Below are 10,698 nucleotides of genomic sequence, written 5' to 3' on the forward strand. Positions count from 1 at the left end.
ATATAGATTTAAACATCTTAGCTTTACATAATACAACCTTCTTCTGAGTAATTCATTGAGTTACCAAGCAGGGACAATGCCATAAGACTCATGTGACTAATGTAAAACATTAGCAGTAAATGGTAAATGGTTGAAGCAAACAGTTGGCAAGCACTCAGATGCTAAAAGGCAGAAGTTGAATACGTTCAGTTGGGGTAGACTTTTGCAGTTAAAGTACAGCAAGCAAGGAATATGACAGAAAGCAACATTATGCCAATGAATGAAATGTTAATTAACTATCTTTTGGAAGAATTTCAAAACCAAAATAGTCATACTTTCAGAGGTGTCTGCTCTAACAGACTTGCCTTTAATTTCTAAATTAAGATTCACCTTTAATTTCTAGCTAACTGTTGGTGTTGGGTACAGTTTGACTCAATAAAAATTAATGGCAAGATTATTTAGATAATCCTCAGTTCCTGGAAAAGATGACTTATTTTCACCAGCAATATGTAGTTTTACTAGTAATGTATCTGCAAATTTATTTTTCTCACTAGTAGCCATTGCAGACATTCACCAGTTATTTGGGTTTCACATAAAGAAATAGGATAAGTAGTTCTTAAATAATTATTCAACCGTCTGGAGATGATGCTGCTGAAATATTCAGTCAGCACAGCATTAAAACTGGGGACAAATTTATTGTAAGCTCCGTATCTGTCATTTTGCTATGTGACTAAAGGACCCATAAATTGAAGACATAATAATAATAAAGACTTTGATAAATGTGGTTTGGGGAAAGGGAAAATTATTCCTTTTAAGGCAAGTTTGTTTGCTCAGAGAATATGCCAACTATTATGAACAAAGAGAAGGATGGCAATTATCTGTCTTAGCCTTTTATAAAGTCTTGCATTACACTCACATTTCAGAAATTAAATCAGCAACAAAGTCACTAAAATACTTCAGGGAGTTTCTAATACTCTTGGTTTGAGAAAGGAGCAGAAAAGCCAAAACCTTTTCCTAGATTACTGTCACCTCATCTCTAAAAAAATGAAAATATTTAGTTCCAATTCTTTTTCCTACCATGCCTTTTACTATGTCCTGAACTTCAAAAGTAAAAATTAAAACTTTTGCAAATTTCAACAAAACTGAATGTAGGAAGAGAAAACTGCAGGGCTGACTGATAGAGCAGTCACAAGAAGATTTCATACCCTGTTCCGCATAACAATCCATACAGAGGGTAAATTTTTTAGGAACAGATAAACTTACCTTCTTAAATTCAAGCCTGAGTCAGTCAATCACAAGCCACAGCAGCACTGGAAATCAAGATAGTTTCCAAAGTGCTGCATTTTCTGGTTTATGCCTCTTACAAAACAAACTCTCTTCCCTTTCCTGAATTAGTAATTAAGTGTCTGAAATTTGAAACCCAGAAAGGGAAAAACAGTCATGAGTCTGTTCCCTTTTTCAGTTTTTCTAGAAGCTGCATGGATTTAAGTGCAACATTTAGGCTGCCCTTCAAAAAATCCAAATGCTGGTGTGTTTATGACATCTATTCTTACATAAATTACTCTTAGTGCTTTAATTTCCCAAGCTTGAATTCATCCAAGTTCATCTTTCAAGTGTTGGAGATTCTCATGTCTTTGTCTGCAATTCTGAGCACTCCCACTATCAGATCTCTTTTACTTGAATGAGGATCTGTGCTCTGATTAAATCACCTTTGACCTCTGCAGATGTGCTAAATTGATTGAATTCTTTAAGCTTCAGATAATAAGACTTTTTCTGATTCCCAGAACCCTTTTATGTCCATTCTTTGAGCTATCTTCAGTATTTTCATATTTGTCCGGATGTAGACACTGGCAGTAGACAATCCTGGCAGATTGTCTACTAAGTCAAAATTATTTCCTTACTTTGACAGTCTTCTCTCACATGGACAATGCCTTCTGCTCCCATATGAGACTAAAATGTTGCATTAAGGAGCTTCACTGATGATTTCAGGTAGCTTTCTGGATACTTACTTTCTGAGGTAGTGTCCTCTTCTGTAGGTATAGATCTAGTTGTCTCCTTTACTACTACCCATAATGAAGTATGTAAAAATACATTTTGGTAGGTTGTGACCATTTCTTTTTATGACTCGGGTAACTGATCACTTGTCCTCATTAGTTCCAATTTCACACCTAAGTACGTCTAGCATACAGTTCATAACACAGTCTAATTCATACATTTAATAAAAATTTCTGTGTGGAATCCCAGTCAAAACAGCTCCAATTACTGATCCATTTACACTTAGAAATACTAGGTTTAATCAGCCTTTAATGTGGTTTTAAGCTTTTTATTATGTGCTATCTTTATTTTCTACAAGTTTTTAATCAAGACATGGTATGATTCAATGACAAAAACCACTTTATTAAGGCAGAAATTTCTCAGACTGAGCTGCATTCCTTATAATAAATACGTAACTAACAGAGGCATTTTTATGAAACTGAATTTGGTGTAATTTGTTGCATGTCTGACCTACTTTTAGTTACCAGTATGAATGCATACTTTGCATTGTAGTTCTCTGATCTCTTTGATGATAAAAAGTTAATCCAGCTGAATTTAACAAGAAAAAAAGGTTACTGGTTTTACTGGAAAGAATTTCCCTTATGCCTTGTAAATTTATTTGTCCAAGGAGTCAAACTTTAAGTTATAGTGGATCTAGTCCAGTGCCATTCTCACACAGGCTTGGGAAGAAAAGGCCAATAGCAGCATATCTCTTACAGGGGAAAGCATACTGGAGGAACAGGCAAGGCAGCTTGGCAGTTCAAGATGTGTATAAATTAGCCCCATGGTAACTCAAGAGCTCTTCAGGGCTGTAAACATAAATGCCTCCTGCAGTTTTAGGTGCCAAGCTATTTGTTACTGGGTGCTAAAAAATAGCCCACATCATGTCAAAACAAGATAAGCCTACTCTTCATAAAGTAATGTTACACACACAAACATGCTTATATCCAAACACCCACAACCTGCTGGAGAGTTTCTGAACAAAACAATGCACATAAGCACATATAAATACTGTGGTCATCCCAGGTTTTCTCATGGACTGAGCTTTGTTTAGTGACTGAGGTAGAGACATAGGGATCAAATTTGTAGGTTCCAGTTACTTTTTCTGTGTCTATTCAGGACATGACTTTCGAGTATTATATAGCAGATAATGAAAAGGCAGAAGGATTTAACTCACTTGAGTAATCCTATTTCCTAACATTCATTATCAGTAACTTCACAGCTGCTGTATGGCTTACTTATTAAAATAAAAATTAGGAGGAGAAATCTGTTGATGTCAGATTTATTCTGAGTAGCAAGACTTACCACTGACATATCTAGGTAATTAGAGGGGGCCTTTTACAGAAGGTTAGAACTCAAATATTATACAGTTTATTGCTTGTCATGCTGAAATGGGTCTTGGCCAGCGCAAGGAATTTTCTCAGTAATGTTCTGCACTGATATTATGATACTATGCAGAGATGTTTGAATAGTTTCTCTCTTTGGAGTCCTCTTATTTTCTCCAGATAATTATCTTCCTTTATTCTGCCTGTCCTGGAGTGCCAGGTCAGTGATTGATCCTCAACTAAGAATAAACAGATGAATGGTTAGACAGAGCCACACTTTTTTCTGGGGAAACATGTAGGTGAGTACAAATTTCTGAACAGGTATGATGTCAAGCATATACTTACTGATTTGGAAGTAGCATCATCAGATATGTAATTTATTTTTCTTTCATTCTTCTTTTTTCTGAGAAAAAATTGGTTTTTAAAAAAATAATATACTCCGTAGACCTATCTAATTGTCCTTCTGGAAAGAAGAAGAAAGAAATTTGAATTGATTCAGCATAAGTTTCTTTGCTGTGTATTACTCACTCTTCTGAGAGTGATGTCCTGAAGAATAAAGGTCTCCAAGGTCCTTCATCCTAGACAGACATATGAACAAAATATGGGAGGTATGAACAAAGTACTTGCAGGAAGAAAACTCTCCAGTCATGCTAGAGGTGATACCTTGTCCAAAAACAGTCCTACACATGGCTTTATGGAAAGGCTATTTAGCCTCAAGCTAAGTTTGTCACTGATCTTTGCATTAGCACAAAAAACATTAAAGTGGGTGCAACAAAGCCTCCCTCATCTCCCTTGGTGCTATGTTTACATTTCAATCTTATCTGACAGGCAGGTGCCATTCTCTCTATGTATATTCAACTATGTCACTTACTGGTGTTTACAAAGTAAAGTGTATAGATGACAAGGAGAACATCTTAGTTATTTAGGTAATCAAAAAACTGCATTATAATGCTTCCACCAGGCTGATTTCCTTCCTCCAGGATAGCAGAACATTTGTCACCAGCAGGATTTAGACAGGTTTTTATAAAAAATACAAAACTTAAAATTTAATCGTCTTTCTTCAGTGAGCATCTAATTCCTACTGCAAAAGAGAAGAAAATTATAAACCAGAAAAATGCTTTGTTTTCCTGGAGGGAAGAGTATAATAGAGTGGACTTGATATGGTAATAGAATTTTCTCCAATATATAACTCCTGCATGTCCCCTGTGGTTCTATAAAAACATTCCTAAAGAATGTTTCAGTAAACAAAATAAGAGAATGATAATGAAAACCGAATTAGTGATCATTTGGACAGCCAGCTGTTTTGGGTTAATGTGCATGCCAGTTTTTGGGGATATTCCTTCTGGTTTATTTGAACATACTTAGTTTGCCATTCTGTCAGATGTTTGCAGTCTAGTATACAACAAAAACCACCAGAGTGCTGTGAGTGTTTTTGGACTGCAGTTCAGCATCCTCACAGCTGACCCACAGCATGCAATATCTGATAATGACTGATTTGTCTTAAATGTGTTCATTAAAAGGAAGGAATTTATCTCTTATTAGCCTCTTCATTGACTGCTGTTTAGCAAAAAGAAATTTAGTGTTTTGAATTAGCAAGGCTTGGGGTAGTGAGTTGGGAGTAATGTTTTTTTGGTATAAATCTTCTGATCAGGTTAATTCAAGCTTGTTTTCAAATAACATAAATGAAAATTACATGGAAATATTTCTTAATATGACATTTTTTCTGATCCAAACATAAATGTGCAACATCTGTCACCACAGAAAAAAAAGGCTGATGTTGAAGAGGTGTGGTTTTATTTAACTGCAAATGTTCAGGACTTTTAAGGGTTCATTTAGTACTTTCCATGTAGGAAAGCGCTTTTAAGTCAAAGACAGAAACAATGATATAGTTCCTAACATGAAGCAATGGATACGAAAATAAAAATTTTAGTGATAGGCCAAAGAGGGATAACATTTCACTAATAATTTTCCTTTCCACTCCACAGAGTATGTCAAAAACCACACATGATCTCACAAAGTAGACATACAAAAATAAATATGCTAATAAACACATCTTTTATACATTTTGACTCATGAACATTAAGGATTAGGTTGGTTGCAAAATAGTAAAGTTGGATATCTTCAAGTGTATTGCAGAGCTGAGCTACATAACTGCCAATGAAGAATTATGAACTTACATGATCTGTGCTGAAAGTTCTGCACTGTGTTGTCCTGGTTAAGATGTCTGGCTCCTGGATTTGCCAAACACCATATGTATATTCATGTTCTCTCTACAAAGATAGAAATAGGATTCCTTTTGAATGTAGTGATATTCATTAAAAGAGCTCATTCTTACATCATGATGAGCTGTAATTTAGAGATATTTTCTCCTGCAAATGAAACGGAGCATTTTTCTATAACAACAGAGAGAATATTACACAAAATGGCCCACTATGCACCAATGCAGGAGAACACAGTATAGACTGCAGTATGAGGAGTATCTCTGCACCTTAATTAATCAATGCATCAAAAGAGATGATGGATGGGAAGTACTGTCAATGCTATATCTCTAATGTCTTTCCAGTATATTTTTTTTTTAAGTAAGGCATATACATCCTACAACATACAAACTTATACATTAGAGCAGAGATTTAACAATGGCAGATGAGCATAAAACATGAACAAACTGATATTGAAAATATGTTCATAATTAGGAAGGATAGACCGACTTCAGGAAAAAGCAAAATCCAAAACAATAAACCCCAAGTAATTAAAGAGTTATATTCTGTGAGAAAGGGGCACCTGGAAATAATTCTTGTCAGTAACATTTAAATCTATATTAAATTAAGCTTTAATATTTACTGTAAAATTCCAAGTACAACAACAAAAACCACAATGCAATATTAAGTTCTTAAACTGTTGCATTATTTTTCAGAAGAAAAGGCAATGATTCCTTTTACAATTGTGACTATAATAGTGAAGCTATTTGTGGGCTTCTCATTAACAGAGCAATAAAGTGTATAATTTACTCCTCTGGATTACCAAATACCTGTGCTGGCAAACAGACTTCACATATGTACTGATACAGTGATCTGTGTTGAGCAGTGAGCATATACTTACGGGTTATTGAAGAATGACTGCAGAACTGCCTTTCTGAGCCATGGCCATGAAATAGGGTGTGTTGACATGTGACATTTCGAGGGTTGCTTGCCCTTGGTGTTAATCCATATCCACCTGATAGCTCACTCACTACCTACAGCAAATGATGGACACAGCTGACAAAGCCACTTTGGAATCTTGCTTCTGACAAGGAGCACATCTTTCAGCTTATTGGCTACTTTGAAATTCTTAGGATGATGCCTAGCATTGCTTTGATTAAGGCCAAATCACATGTTTCTGAGCAGCTCCTCAGCACCAGTCAGGAATTGCCACTGATCAGGCTATTTTGCACATGACTGCTCTCTGCTGTAGCTTGTGAAATGTTGATGATAAAAACACAGGCCTTGTGCTGCTACTTGTTCCAGTGTCTAAGATTGTCAAAGGCTTTGAGGCTGTTTGGGATCATGAATGTATCTCAAACCAAAGTGCATATGGCCTGATACCAAGTCAAGAATTTAGTCATTTCTATTTGAGTCTAAAGCTGCTTTCCTGTTTCATGTGACTTCAAGTGAAGTCATTAGGGACTGACAAGCAAGCAGAGATCTGTCTAACCTGAGAGAGGAATGTCTTTAGGCAAAAAAAAATTAAAAAGAAAAGGGAATTCTTCCATAACACCATTTATTGGAGGTTATGGAAGAATTCCATGGAGGCACAAAACCGGTGAACTCCCAGACACTGATATTTTACTGCCCAGTGGCTAGCCTCATTACACTCCATTTCTGTTGGGGATTATTTCATTCCACATGATTCCCTGGAGCACACACTCTCACTCATATGCTCTTGCAGAATGAAAATGGTAGCCAGATGAAAAGGGAAGCTCCTGGGGCCCTTGCCACCTGCCACCTATCCCAAATTTAGCCTCTCTTTTCAGCTGAAATAATTAACTAGCTGGGGACATTTTAGTGCCTTTTCATCACAAAGGTGTTTATATATAACATCTTTGTTTATATATAACTTGTATACCTTGAGTAATTCTATACTGAGAAGCAAATAAAAATTTTCTGTGAAATGTTACACTGCTATCCAAGGGATTTGGTTCAGAACAGATTTCACAATACAGTAACTCTCATGTGGATTTTAAATGTGAGGTTTTTTGAGACTATGGGATGCTGCATCTTACTGTGGACTAAGGATATAAGCATCATATAATCAAAAATGGTCTTGCCACAAATCTTATCATTTTAAGGTGTTTTACTCAAGTGTTTCAGAGAAATAAGCAACAGGAATTAATATTTCGGATCCCAGAGTTAGAGCAAGAGTGCCCCTTCCAGGCAAGTCAACTGGAAGCTTGTAAGGATGTGGGTGTGTGTCTCCAGAGGAGGTTGATCAGGATCACTGAGGCCTCTTGTTGTTCTCAGGGCCCTGACGTTTCATACCTTAATGTATATTGAGAATTTCTCTCACATATATAAATCTAAAGAGGAGACTTTCACCTCTGGTATACTGGAGCAAGACTCAAATGTCTATACACATTTACAGACAAACTTCCAGTGGTTTTGACATCTAAGGAGAAATTGAACTAAATTGGAAATAGGTTTCACAAAGTAATTAAATCACCTCCAGGGTTTAAGAACAAATTTCTGCTTTCTGTATTTTCCTGTGTAACAGAACATACCAGCTGTGGTACACACTGCATGCCCTCTTGTATATGATGGTGGGATTCAATCAGTCTGTATACAACTGCTTGAAAATAGCTTTCTAGTTTTGGTTAGTCCACTAGGCTCTCCTTTTCTGAGGACTGATCATAGAACCAAAAAACAGTTTGTGTTGGAACGGATCTTTAAAAGTCATCTTGTCAAACTCTCCCTGCAATACACAGGAGCATCTTCAGCTGGATCAGGTGTCTGGAAGTCCTGTCCAGCCTTGAAAGTTTCCATGGATGGAGCATGAATTTCTTTTATAAAGAGCGAGACTTTCCATGTAAGCTTATTCTAAGGGAGGTGTTTAAAAGAAACACAAAAATGCAGTCTAATTCTGCCTTGCCTCACTTTTGCAGCCACCCAAGGAACACACTAACTAGCTTTTTAGATCACTAAAGTTATCTATGAAAAGCCCTATTTCAGTAAGGAGAATGCTCTCTCAGATTGCTCAATAAATGTTACTGTTTGTCAACAGTTAATTATGTGAGGGAGAATCTTTCTCCTCAAATATAGTATTACACTTTCAACATGTATTAATCTCCATGAATGTTTTAAATGAGTTATATTTTTCTTTTACTTTGTACCAGTCACTTTCAAAATACTTTTTCCACCATAAATTTGTACTGGAAAGAAAGAAAAAAAATTCTTATAATTTTAGTAGTGAGGATCTATCAGTAACAGTCAAACTGCAAGTTAGAACAGTGTAGATACTTATATCAAAAGTACTACATGGTATGGTTGCATTTGATGGGAAAGAATTGGATTGGCAATCCAGGAGGGCCTAGGTCACTTTTAATTTTATGAACACATAGTGTTAGGAGAGGTATATATATTGAATATATTTATTATATTGTACCACTAGGTGCAGCATGTCTTAGCCTGGTTTTATTGTCTTACAGAGGTAACAGAATAAAATATCTCCCAGAGGAACTTAATTTATGACCTCAGAACACTCCTTTGCCACAGGATTCCCTTTTTTAATACATATATAAGCAAATTGGTCCACAATTACCCTACAATGTAAAACCTTACAATTAGGTGGTGTTTAATCCTCCCTAAAAATACTAATTCATTACTTTTCACAGAGGCTGATACAAAAACAAGATACTGATAGAAGCATCATGGTTCCTATGAGATGATAGAGCAAACAAACTTTTTAAAGTGACTGAGATGTCCTGTGAGAATCAGTTCATGATATGCTGGTATGTAGGAAACTAACTTAATTACTACTTTTAAGTTTTAAGAGTTTTAACTTTTTTTTTTCTTTTTTCTTTTTTTTTTTTTCTGATTTTCTCTCCTAGCCTTCTCTCCGTAAACAATTTTAATATGCTATTAGACTGATGATTGAGTCAGATTTACTCATAGGCTTCTTAATCCTGTTTAATCCCATGGAATTGTTTTTGTTGTAATACAGAAAAGACAGTGGTTTTCCAGGCATGTCATGGTTTTAGATGGAGATGTGATTTTCCCTGTAGTGAAGATATGATAAAGTGACATTTTCTGCAGTTATATTTAAGGGCCTACTATGTAGTTTGAGATTTTAGTATTCTGTTTTTATTGTTTGGACTAATCTTTTGTAAGCTTGCTTACAAATCTTTGCTTCTACAGAGAGGCTAGCAGGGATGTACTGTGATTTTCTTAATTACAGCACTGGATTTTTTTCATTGGATATTTTATGAAGTCAGTATCAGGCCAATGAACTCATTGTTCAAAACAAACAGGATTAAAGTTCCACTGTACTTCAACAATAAGGCCCTTCCTAAACCTCCCTTCAGAACCCACAATTTTACCTATCTTCACCAGGATCTTGCAAATTAAATTCTGATTCTGACCTTGCATAAGACCAGCATTTCCTCTATGAAAGTTTCAACAAATCCATCTCAACATTTCAGCTCTGACCTTCTCTCTCAGTGGAAGAAAGAACATTTCAAAAAATGTTAAGCAAATACCATGTGAAAATATGGGTGGTTTTTAGCTTCAAATCAGGCAGAAAGTTGGAGCATTGACTTTATGGGATGACTTTCTCTAGGATAGATAATGAATCTCAGATAAGGCTCACCAGCTGCATGAAATAAAAGGTATGAATTTTAAACTTTTTTCTTGTTTTTTTTTCCTGGACAACATGCCTGTAAAACAGGAAAAAAAACAAACCCATTTGCTCTTATTTCCATGCTCAAAAGCACTGTTATCAGGATCTTAGTAGAGGTACTAAACCACATCATTGTAGTCAAGATGAGTGTACAATTCGAACAGAAAAGAACAATGGACATGATAGTGTTGGAAAAAAATATTCTGCCAAAGGAATTAAAGAGAGAAATAAAAACCTTAAACATTTTGTTTTTGAAAAGTTATGTGATGAATCTCAGTAAAAAATTGCTTTTATTTCTCATGATTTGAATTTCAGGATTTAAAGTTTCTTTAGACTTGAAGATTTAACAACTTACTTTACCAACCCAGATGAGTACTATCACATTTAAAAGCCACTGATTTTCAGCATACTGTCAGAGACTAATATATCTAGAGGATCAGAATCTATTTTACCTGTGATGTCAGTCCTCTTTCACTTAGGCATGAGCTGCGAG

The 10,698-nt window shown here is 35.6% G+C and overlaps 1 long non-coding RNA gene across 1 annotated transcript; it reads right to left on the reverse strand.

Moving 5' to 3' along the window:
- Nucleotides 1-2,286: 2,286 nt before the first annotated feature.
- On the reverse strand, nt 2,287-6,663 carry LOC111937128 (uncharacterized). Its single transcript, XR_002868445.2, has 4 exons — nt 6,438-6,663; nt 5,516-5,608; nt 3,684-3,801; nt 2,287-3,577 (listed from the first exon to the last, which is right to left on the reverse strand). It is a non-coding gene; the product is annotated as an uncharacterized LOC111937128 (long non-coding RNA).
- Nucleotides 6,664-10,698: the final 4,035 nt, after the last annotated feature.

Source organism: Cyanistes caeruleus, chromosome 4, assembly GCF_971803275.1.
Source record: "Cyanistes caeruleus chromosome 4, bCyaCae1.hap1.1, whole genome shotgun sequence".
Lineage (NCBI taxonomy): Eukaryota > Metazoa > Chordata > Aves > Passeriformes > Paridae > Cyanistes > Cyanistes caeruleus.